Source organism: Manis javanica, chromosome 1 (assembly GCF_040802235.1).
Source record: "Manis javanica isolate MJ-LG chromosome 1, MJ_LKY, whole genome shotgun sequence".
In the NCBI taxonomy this organism is placed as follows: Eukaryota; Metazoa; Chordata; class Mammalia; order Pholidota; family Manidae; genus Manis; species Manis javanica.
This window is the reverse complement of record NC_133156.1, coordinates 90,816,369-90,829,142: the sequence shown is the minus strand read 5'-3', so window position 1 is coordinate 90,829,142 and position 12,774 is coordinate 90,816,369. Positions and strand designations below refer to the sequence as shown.

At 35.5% G+C, this 12,774-nt stretch overlaps 1 protein-coding gene across 5 annotated transcripts in view; it reads right to left on the bottom strand.

Annotated features, from left to right (window-relative positions):
* The window catches only part of AP3B1 (adaptor related protein complex 3 subunit beta 1), a 273,969-nt gene that overhangs the window by 160,743 nt on the left and 100,452 nt on the right, over nt 1–12,774 (bottom strand). The window lies entirely within an intron of this gene.

The following is a 12,774-nucleotide window of genomic DNA, read 5'->3' as shown; positions in this document are numbered from 1 at the left end:
CTATGTATGAATTTTACAGTTTTGTTCATCTGAAAATATCTTCATTCTACCTTTACTTTTGAAGATTGTTTTCAATATAGAATCTGTTGTTGACAATTTTTTCTTTTCACAATTTAAAGATGATATTCCATCGTTCACTAGATTCCATTGTTTCTGATTAGCAGTCAGTCATATCATGGTTCCTCATAATGCATTGTTTGTCTATATCTTCATAGGTTTTCTTTTGCCCTTTTGATTTCTTAAGTTTGACAATGATGTGCATAGGTGTAACTACTTACTTTTCTGGAGTTTGATGAGTTTCTTGGATCTGTGAACTTGTTTTCCCTCTCTTAAACTGAACTTGAAATTTTTTCAGACTTTATTTCTTCATTCATTCACTCTTCCATTTCATTTTGGGACTTCAATTACAAATATTTCATTCTATTTGATATTATTCTATATGAGTCTGAAACTGTCCACTTTTCATCACTTGTTTTCCTGTCTGTTCTTCAGATTGATAATTGATCTCCCTTGAGGTTCCTTGACTCTTTGCAGCCTCCTCTTGGCTGTTAAGCCCATCTAAGATATTTTTCATTTAACCACTGTTATTTTTATGCTCTAGAATTTCCATTTGGTTCTTTCTTAAAGTGTCTTTTTTCCTGTTATGATTCTTCATGTATTCATACAACTATTGTTTTTTATTATTTTGGCCATATACATATATAACAGCTGCTTTATACAATTGCCTCTTCTTGATTATCTCAAGGTTACTTTCTATTGCCTACTTTTCTCTTGAGCATTGGTTAATTTTTTGTTTCTACTGTCCACTGATTTTTTTATAATTATATTCTGGATATTATCAAGCACACCATATAAAATTCTTCCTAATATTGCATATTCTGAAGTACACTGGTTTTTTTTTTTAATAACAGGTATTTGACTGGTTTCAAACCCCAAACTCTGTCTCTCCTAATATGGCTAGAAACTGAAATCTCCATTTAGTTCTCCTATCTTCTAGTCACTGTTTTGCTAGACCCACTGGAGTCTTCCCTACACACACAGAGTTTATTGGTCAGCCACAGATTTAGATGGTGTTTACATGAATGAATTTCCAAGGGCTTCTCTTCTGTGGTTCCCATACCCTTCTGGAATTTCTCCAAAACATTTTAGTTATTCTAGTAGTTTTCAAGTCTATTCTCTGACACCTAGATAAGGCTGTGACTTCTTCCATTATTATATGGGATTGGGGAGTACCCTCAAGTGAAAACCTACAAATTTGCAAATCTCATACCTTGAAATTTCAGTCTTTCATGTCCTCTCTAGAGGGTACTAGTAGTGTCCTCTCTAATTTTTGCCTACTTTTGACTGTTCTAAAGCACCACACCATGAAATTTCAGTCTTTCATGTATGGTGTCCTCTCCAGTTTTTGCCTACTTTTGATGGTCCTAAAGTATCTTTAGATCACTGTTTTTTAAAATAATCTTCCAGAGTGTTAATCCAATCAAGGTATTTTATCAGTGGAAGTCAAAACTATTAACTCTATGAATTATACTTCAGCTACAGGTGTAATATCTTCTGGCATTTTATGTGAAAGTAAACCTTTCTTGTACTCCACTCTCTTCACATTTTTTATTCCTCAGATTTGTACTATATAACTATTCCTAAATCCATCACATACAAGGGAAAAGTAATTAATCTTAACTAGATTAGTTTGGACGGAGAAGCAACAAGGCTTCTTCAAAAACACTTGTGTGCTCAATCTCTGCAGAAAACCTTTTTCTGGTTTTCAGTGGGGGATGGCTACTGGAGATGATGAACAGAGTCTGACACATTCTCTACACCACCTAGACAATACTGCACTGGCAGAACCTATCGGATGTAACTATTTTAGAACTCTGGAGTCTGTTGAAGGCTTGCAACTTCCAGCAGGACTGCAGTGATTTCAAGATATGTATCAGAAATATAAGTCTGGATAGATACAACTAAATAGATAGGGAATAAAAGTGAATACTTCAAGTAACCATATTATTAGACTAAATAAAAGTATAATGTTTTCTGAGGTGAATATAGAAAACTACTAAGCAGCAAAATCACAAAATTAAAAATTAATGTAAAAAACTAACTTGCTGGAAGACTAAAATTCAACATTAATCATATCCACTCCTTTGTGCCACAGTAATAAGACCAATATAGGAAAAAAAATAAGGAAACAAATGGATTATATGGTGTCTTGCCTGAGGGTTTCAGCTTTGGGCAAATGCACTATGGATTAGTGAGACCAAGAAATGACAATGGAAGTTCTCAAAGTAAAAGGGTTTATAACCGGCTTTATTCTCCCAGTGGTAGGTCAAGCACTAGAATCAAGTGTGCACCCAACAGGTCTGCAGGTCTGTAATCTACCTCCATCTCTGTCTCTGCCTGGAGTACTGGGCAGAGCTCTTTGTATAGTGACTTGGTCAATAATTGCTTACAAGTGTGGAAGCATTAGCCTAGCAGTAGGCCAACTACATAATCAGGTAGTGTAGGGTCAGGTGAGGATCCTGGACATAGAAACTTCCATTTTCCCCAAATATGGTCAAGAGAAAGTACAATGATAAAAGTATCATAGGAGATAGCAGGAAAAAGAAACCTTTTAGGACATCAGAGAATGGAAAAAGAATGGATCATGTTTTTTAACTTCTTTAGCTCTAAAACTCTCCTCCTAAATTCATTTAGCATACGTTGAAAGTCATAAAATAGTTCTAATACATGAACATTTTGGTGCTTCTCTGTAAAGATGGTGAACTACAAAGAATAGAATCTTTCTTCAAAATAAAATATGTGAGGAAAATAAAAAAATTTAAACTAGCAAAAAATAAGTCAATATGAAATGAGAAGAAGGCCACCATCTAACACGATAAACTTACTATAAGTTTCTTGAAAAACAGAAGATTCTAGAAAAATATATTCTTTACTTCTTGAGAATGTTCATTAATAACCTTCTCCTCCCAAAATCAAGAAAGAAGAAAACCAAGAGGTTATTCTTATCTTTTTACTCCACTTGGGGGTAGAGAGGAGAGGGAGATTCTTAGTGGAAATAGTTGGTGAAGAGAAGCAGGTGGGACCCAGCTCAATGGAGGGAGGAAGACAAATGGAACAGAGAGGGAGTGGAAGGCCTGGGACTGCTGAATACCTAACACTGGAGATCTGCTCTGGGAGCACAAACCTACATTTCATGATGCTTTCATGATACTCGCAAGATTACGGGGTTGGAAAGCTAATACAGGCAGAATTCCTGGAGAGACTGAGATTCCTGCCACTTGAGGAAAGCAGGGATCCACATCTGGCTGCTGTGGGACAAAAGCTTATACCTGTGTGCTCAGCCCACTAGTTCAGGCAATGGAGAAAGGCATAGCAGCCGGGAAGCAGGAAACAGCTCTTTCCTCCCCCCAGGCACCAATACCGCTCCCCTGCGATCCCCAATATTGCTTCAGGGGCTGAGCAGCTCCAGAGTAGGGCTTCTGGACACTAGAGGGTGCCATATACAAATATGAAACGCCAAAGGAACCTGGTCCAGAGTAAAATTATTATAGCTCCAGGAAAATATTTAAATGACATGGACTTTATGACTCTTCCTGAAAGGGAGTTCAAAATAAAAATCATCAACATGCTAATGGAGGTATGGAAAGATATCCAAGAAATCAGGAATGAATTCAGGTCAGAGATCCAATTGCTGAAGAGCACAATGGAGAGTATCAAAAGCAGGTTGGATATGGTGGAGAAAATAAATGAAATACGAATTAGAGAAGATGAACACAAAGAAGCTGAGGCACAGAGAGAAAAAAGGATCTCTAAGAATGAAAGAATATTGAGAGAACTGTGTGACCAATCCAAATGGAACAATATTCACATTATAGAGATACCAGAAGCAGAAGAGAGAGAGAAAGGGATAGAAAGTGTCTTTGAGGAGGTAGTTGCTGAAAACTTCCACAATTTGGGGAAGGAGATAGTCTCTCAGGCCATGGAGATCCACAGATCTCCCAACACAAGGGACCCAAGGAAGACAACACCAAGACACCTAGTAATAAAATTGGCAAAGATCAAGGATAAGGAAAGACTATTAAAAGGAGCCAGAGAGAGAAATAAGATCACATGCAAAGGAAAGCCCATCAGGCTAACATCAGACTTCTCAGCAGAAACCTTACAGGCCAAAAGGGAGTGGCATGATGTATTTAATGCCATGAAGCAGAAGGGCCTGGAACCAAGATTACTTTATCTGGCAAGATTAGCATTTAAATTTGAAGGAGGGATTAAACAATTTCCAGATAAACAAAAGCTGAGAGAATTTACCTCCCAAAAACCATCTTTACACTCTATTTTGGAGGGACTGCTACAGATGGAAGTGTTCCTAAGGTTTAATACCTGTCACTAGAGGAAATAAAACCACAGTAAAGAAAGAAGAATAGCTAATTACTAAGCAAATGGAAAACTAAATTAACTATTCCCAAAGTCAATCAAGGGATAGACAAAGAATACAGAATATGACAACTAATATATAAAGAATGGAGGAGGAAGAAAAAGGAGGAGAAAAAGAAAAGAACCTTTAGATTGTGTTTGTAACAGCATATTAAGTGAGTTAAATTAGACTCTTAGATAGTAAGGAAATTAACCTTGAACCTTTGGTAACCACAAATCTAAAGCCTGCAATGGCAATAAGTACATACCTATCAATAATCACCCTAAATGTAAATGGACTGAATGCACCAATTAAAAGACATAGAGTCACTCAATGGATAAAAAAAACAAGACCCATCTATATGCTGCCTACAAGAGACTCACTTTAAACCCAAAGACATACACAAACTAAAAGTGAAGGGATGGAAAAAGATAATTCACGCAACTAACAGAGAGAAAACAGCAGGAGTTGCAGTACTTGTATCAGACAAAATGGACTTCAAAACACAGGAAGTAACAAGAGACAAAGAAGGACATTACATTACGTAATGATAAAGGGGTTAATCCACCAAGAAGATATAACCATCATAAATACCTATGCTCCCCAAACAGGAGCACCCACATATGTGAAACAAATACTAACAGAATAAAAAGGGGAAATAGAATGCAATGCATTCATTCTAGGAGACTTCAACACTCCACTCACTCTGAAGGACAGATCAACCAGACAGAAGATAAGTAAGGAGACAGAGGCACTGAACAACACAATAGAACAGATGGACCTAACAGACATCTACACAACTCTTCATCCAAAAGCAACAGAATACACATTCTTCTCAAGTGCACATGGAACATTTTCAAGAATAGATCATATACTAGGCCATGAAAAGAGCCTCAGTAAATTCAAAAAGATTGAAATTGTACCAACCAGTTTATCAGATCACAAAGCTATGAAACTAGAAATAAATTACACACAAAAAATGAAAAATCCCACAAACACATGGAGGTTTCACAACATGCTCCTAAATAACCAATGGATCAATGACCAAATAAAAACAGAGATCAAGCAATATATGGAGAGAAATGACAACAATAATTCAACACTGCAAAATCTGTGGGATGCAGCCAAGGCTGTGCTAAGAGGAAAGTATATAGCAATACAGGCTTACCTCAAGAAAGAAGAACAGTCCCATATAAGCAGTCTAAACTCAGAATTAATGAAACTAGAAAAAGAACAACAAATGAGGCCCAAAGTCAGTAGAAGGAGGGACTAATAAAGGTTAGAGCAGAAATAAATAAAATTTGAGAAAAATAAAACAATAGAAAGAATCAATGAAAGCAAGAGCTGGTTCTTTGAGAAAATAAGCAAAATAGATAAACCCCTGGCCAGACTTATCAAGAAAAAAAGGGAGTCTATACACATAAACAGAATCAGAAATGAGAAAGGAAAAATCACTATGGATACCAAAGAAATACAAAGAATTATTAGAGAACACTATGAAAAATTATATTCTAACAAACTGGATAACCTAGAAGAAATGGACAACTTCCTAGAAAAATACAACCTTCCAAGGCTGACCAAGGAAGAAACAGAAAATCTGAACACACCAATTACCAGCAAAGAAATTGAACTGGTAATCAAAAACCTATCTAAGAACAAATCTCCTGAATCAGATGGCTTCACCGCTGAATTTTATCAAACATTTAGTGAAGACTTAATACCCATTCTTCTTAAAGTTTTCCAAAAAATAGAAGAGGAGGGAATACTTCCAAACTCATTCTATGAGGCCAGCATCACTTTAATACCAAAACCAGGCAAAGACACCGCTGAAAAAGAAAATTATAGACCAATATCCCTGATTAATGTAGATGCAAAAAAATTCAACAAAATATTAGCAAACCGAATTCAAACATACATCAAAAAGATCATCCATCATAATCAAGTAGGATTTATTCCAGGGATGCAAAGATGGTACAACATTCGAAAATCAATCAACATCATCCACCACATCAACAAAAAGAAAAAGGACAAAAACCACATGATCATCTCCATAGATGCTGAAAAAGCATTTGACAAAATTCAACATCCATTGATGATAAAAACTCTCAAGAAAATGGGTATAGAGGGCAAGTACCTCAACATAATAAAGGTCATATATGACAAACCCACAGACAACATTATACTTAACAGCACGAAACTGAAAGATTTTTCCTTTAAGATCGGGAACAAGACAAGGATGCACACTCTCCCCACTTCTATTCAACATAGTACTGGAGGTCCTAGCCACAGCAATCAGACAACACAAAGAAATAAAAGGCATCCAGATTGTCAAGGAAGGAGTTAAACTGTCCCTATTTGTAGATGACATGATATTGTACATAAGAAACCCTAAAGAATCCACTCCAAAACTACTAGATCTAATATCTGAACTCAGCAAAGTTGCCGGATACAAAATTAATACAAAGAAATCTGTGGCATTCCTATACACTAACAATGAACTAGCAGAGAGAGAAATCAGGAAAACAATTCCATTCACAATTGCATCAAAAAGAATAAAATACCTAGGAATAAACCTAACCAAGGAAATGAAAGACCTATACCCTGAAAACTACAAGACACTCATGAGAGAAATTAAAGAAGATACCAATGAATGGAAACACATCCCATGCTCATGGATAGGAAGAATTAATATTGTCAAAATGGCCATCCTGCCTAAAGCAATCTATAGATTCAATGCAATTCCTATCAAAATACCAGTACCATTCTTCAACAAGCTAGAGAAAATCGTCCTAAAATTCATATGGAACCACAAAAGACCCTGAATAGTCAAAGCATTCCTGAGAAGGCAGAATAAAGCTGGGGGAATTACACTCCCCCAACTTCAAGCTCTACTACAAAGCCACAGTAATCAAGACAATTTGGTAGTGTTACAAGAATAGACCCATAGACCAATGGAACAGACTAGGGAGCCCTGATATAAACCCAACCATATATGGTCAATTAATATATGACAAAGGAGCCATGGACATACAATGGGGAAATGACAGCCTCTTCAACAGCTGGTGTTGGCAAAATTGGACAGCTACATGCAAGAGAATGACACTGGACTAGTGTTTAACCCTATACATGAAAGTAAACTCAAAATGGATTAAAGATGTGAATGTAAGTCATGAAACCATAAAACTCTTAGAAGACAACACAGGCAAACATCTCTTGAATATAAGCATGAGCAACTTCTTCCTGAACCTATCTCCTCAAGAAAGGGAAACAAAAGCAAAAATGAACTCATGGGACTACATCAAACTAAAAAGTTTTTGTATGGCAAAGGACATCATCAACAAAACAAAAAGGCATCCTACAGTATGGGAGAATATATTTATATGTGCCATACCTGACAAGGGGTTAACATCCAAAATATATAAAGAACTTACACACCTCAGCACCCAAAAAGCAAATAACCCAATTAACAAATGGGCAGAGGATATGAAGAGACAGTTCTCCAAAGAAGAAATTCAGATAGCCAACAGACACATAAGAAGATGCTCCACATCACTAATCAGCAGGGAAATGCAAATTAAAACCACAATGAGATATCACCTCACACCAGGAAGGATGGTCAGCATCGAAAAGACTAAGAACAACAAATGCTGGTGAGGATGTGGAGAAAGGGGAACCCTCCTACACTGCTGGTGGGAATGTAAGCTAGTTCAACCACTGTGGAAAGTAATATGGAGGTTCCTCAAAAAACTAAAAATAGAAATGCCATTTGACCCCAGAATCCCAGTCCTTGGAATATACCCAAAGAATACAACTTCTCAGATTCAAAAAGACATATGCACCCCTATGTTTATTGCAGCACTTTTTACAATAGCCAAGATATGGAAGCAACCTAAGTGTCCATCTGTAGATGAATGGATAAAGAAGATGTGGTACATATACACAATGGAATACTATTCGGCCACAAGAAAGAAACAAATCCTACCATTTGCAACAACATGGATGGAGCTGGAGGATATTATGCTCAGTGAAATAAGCTAGGCAGAGAAAGACAAATGCCAAATGATTTCCCTCGTTTGTGGAGTATAACAATGAAGCAAAACTGAAGAAACAAAATGGCAGCAGACTCACAGACTCCAAGAATGAACTAGTGGTTACCAAAGGGAAGGGGTGTGGGATGGTGAGTGGGGAGGGAGGGAGAAGGGGACTGAGGGGTATTATGTTTAGTACGCATGGTGTGGGGGATCATGGGGAGAACAGTGTATCACAGAGAAGGGACATAGTGGATCTGTGGCATCTTGCTGCACTGATGGACAGTGACTGCATTGGGGTATGGGTTGGGACTTAATAATATGGGTAAATGTAGTAACCACATTGTTTTTTTCATGTGAAACCTTCATAAGAGTGTCTATCAATAATACCTTGATAAAAAATTTAAAAAAAAAGAGAGAGAAGCAGGTGGAAAAGGAAACAACAATCTGGCTCTCTCAAGGAAGTGAAGAACTTGGGGCAACACCGTCCAAAGAAACTTTTGTGATAAAGGAAACATTTCATATCAGCACTATACAATACAGCAGGCACTCACTACATATGACTACTGTGCACTTGAAATGTGGTTAATGCAACTGAGGAAGTGATTTTCAATTTTAGTTAGTTTAAATAGCCACACGTGGTTAGTAGATGCTATACCAGACAGCACAGTTCTTGGATTAAACAAAGAATAAAGAAACACAATTTAAGAATCAAGAATTTTTCTCTGTGGGACTTTACTAGGTGACATGAATGCTAGTATAGGACATTTAAAAAAATCCCAGAAAAAGTGCTCAAGTATTCTAAATAAGACAAATCTCTGCTGAGACTGAATTTACTATCCCACGAATTACTCCTTTCCCCAAATACACAAACAAAAAAGAATAGGCTTGACTACTCACATCTGAAATTGAAACTGAGAGGAAGAATATTCTTTAGGTGTGGTGGGACAGAATTAAGAAGTCACACGATAGAACAAATAAAGTGTCTGTACCAGAGCTCCCAGGTATTTGCAATATGAAAAGCAAGTTAACTATGCAGTATTTCATGGCAAAAAGGAAAAAAAACATGCAAAACCAAGTTATTGGAAAAAAAATCCTGTTAAAAATAAATTCTCCAAGAAGATACTAAGAATATAAAGTCAAGAAAACAGAAGCTCAAAGATGAGATGATAAAACTACAGAATAAAGGAAATACATTACTGAAACCTGATTAAGTATACTAAAGACTAAGCACTATTACTGCCAAATTAAATAAAACCTGTAAAGAACAGATTATTGAAAATCAAATTACTGACAGAGAAACAACTTGAGATAATATGAATGCAAATAAAAAGACAAACATTAGAGCAACTTTTCTAAAAGGTGAGAGACAGTACACAAAAATTGTAAAATAGAAACTGGTATTCCTAAAGCACAGAACTGACAAACCGAACAAGAAAAAAAGTCAAAAACAGAAATTTTCTAAAACACAGGAGGAAGTGAAGATGCAGAGTGTATGTGTATGGAATGATCCACACTGAGATGCAACATCACAAATCTTCAAAGATTTTTTTTTAAATAGATTTTTGAGGACACAAACCAAAAAATTAAGTTACCTGCAAAGGAGAAAAAAACTGTATGGCTACAGAGCTCCCAAAAAGGCAAAGGAAAAAAAAAGGTGTCACCCAACAGCAATACATCCAGCCAAGATGTCCAGTATGAAAGTGATAAGATATTCAATGGAATATTATTCAGCCATAAGAAGAAAACAAATCCTACCATTTGCAACAGCATGGATGGAGCTAGAGGGTATTATGCTCACTGAAATAAGCCAGGTGGAGAAAGACAAGTATCAAATGATTTCACTCATCTGTGGAGTATAACAACAAAGCAAAAACAGAAGGAACCAAACAGCAGCAGAATCAGAGCCCAAGAATAGCCTAACAGTTACCAAAGGGAAAGGGACTGGGGAGGGTGGGTCAGACGGGAGGGATAAGGGGAAAAGGGGGCATTACAATTAGCACACATAATGTAGGGGGCTGCATGGAGAAGGCAGTATAGCACAGAGAAAACAAGTAGTGATTCTATAGTATCTTACTACACTGATGGACAGTGACTGTAATGGGGTATATGGTGGGGTCTTAATAATGGGGGGGATCTAGTAACCACAGTGTTGCTCATGTAATTGTATATTAATGATACCAAAATAAAAATAAAATAAAATAAAAAATAAAGTAATAAGACATTTCAAACATAGAAGATCTAAGAGAATACTGATCTAAGAGCCCAGGCAAAATATCAATCAAGTGTGAGAGTGATACCGAAAGTCTTACAATTTTATCTGTCATCTATCCATTCTTATGAAGATGCTGGAGGATCTTCAGCTGGAGGATTTTCCTAGAATCCCAGTCAGAATATTTCCATAAATACCTCAATTTCCAACTGGGTAACAGAGCCAGTTCTGACTCCAAGAGAATCTGGAGAAGTTGATTATTTTTAATTGGATAGATCAATACTCTGAACAAAATTAGGACTCTGTTATTTTTAAAAGGGGGTTTGGAGATTTGATATTAGGTAGGCAACTAAAAGCATCTCAAGAGCAGCATATAAAACCTTTGGAGTGGATATAATACGGTGAAGAAGATTTGGAATGCTTTCTAGTAGTGACATGATAAACTAAGCAAATTAAAAATGAGGAAAATTTTGATTCCAAAAAGAACCAAAATTTCCACAAGAAAGGAGATGAAAATGCTACTATACAGCATAAATAATACTCATAAAATCTTAATTAAGTTAACATATTTGTTGAAAATTTATAACATAATTACATTACAAAGATGGAAGCATGAGGTAATATATTACAAAAATGCCAAATTCTCTACTTCTAAAAAATAGGATGTCTATATCTAAAATTGATAAATCAAGAGTGTATATTACTTGGAAATGAAGAAAGGTACATGCACACACACATACACATGCACACAAAGGCCTACCTAAACAGAATTTGAAGTAGTTAATTTGGGCATGGGGAAGTGTCAGCAGGAAGACATTGCTTCTTATAAGCCTTACAGTATTATTCAACATATTTCTTTCAACCATGTACGTGTTACTTGGGTTTAAATTAAAAAAAAAATGTTTAAAGAAACTTCATGAGTCAAAATATTTCCAATCAAAATTAAATAATGAATAACAAAAAGAATAAAGAATCATTAAGATAAGTACTTCATAACCTATGGAGGGAGGGAAGACCTATTTTCAGTTCAGCACATGGTCGACAGTTTTCCATTAAACTGCATATTGATCCCTTCATCAGTAGGTGCCTGAAGGAGTGCACAAAAACTTTTTTATTCGCATTGTAAAGCATGGATTTTACCACGACTCTTCACTATTTTGTTTTTTAAGAATTCCACAGAATAGTGAATAAGATGAAAAAATAGTTCACTAGTAAAATATAATACAAAATTTATTTTACAAAGGAAAATTAACCTGTAAAGAGAAGTAAAACTCAATAAAAAAATAATCTCTAATACTTAGATCCTGTAAGATAGGACCTGGATGTGGAATTTTGAACCCTTTCCCAAAGTACATTTTTACTTTCAGAAAACCACAAAGAACCATGTATACTAAATTTGTGTTCTGGTGAGTTCTTATTTTATAGCTATTCCTAAAAAAATTAAGGAACTTATCTAAAAAATGCTTGAAATAGAGTTCTAAACTTGGAACTTTCTTACACCTACTTAAACTTTTATAATTTAAGTACAGATATACTGAGAGAGAGAAAAGCAAATACATGATTCCAAAGTTCAATTGACATACATACTGCTACCAGAAGTACATTACCTGGATTCATATGCAAAAAAAGTAACTGAATATGTACAGCTTTAAATTCTAAATTACTAAAGTAAAATATTTTGATAATTTTTGCAAAACTGTCATCTCCTAGAGAAAATTCAACTTTGAAGAGCTAGAGTCGTAAAATGAAAAACATTCCTGTCAGGCCACAAGTACTGGTTTTATTTCAGTTTATAATTAATGCCATGAAAGGTTTTTGTTTTTTTTAAATCACTGTTAAAATTTACCTGGTGTTTTAAAAACATTTACTCTTAAAAATCCATTACTTCTACCAAAACAACTTTAGCCTTAGAGATTTACATTTATGCTTCAAGTATTCTCCCATAATAGGTTTGAATGACAGAAAGAAAATATTTAAGTAATCTTATATCCTTGAAAATTATACAAACTTGACCTAGAATAAAAAACAACATGGACCACAAATAGAAAGGTGAATTTAAGAAAATAAAAATGCAAAGATGCATTTTAGCAGTCTCTTGAATTTATTAACCTAAAAGGTTT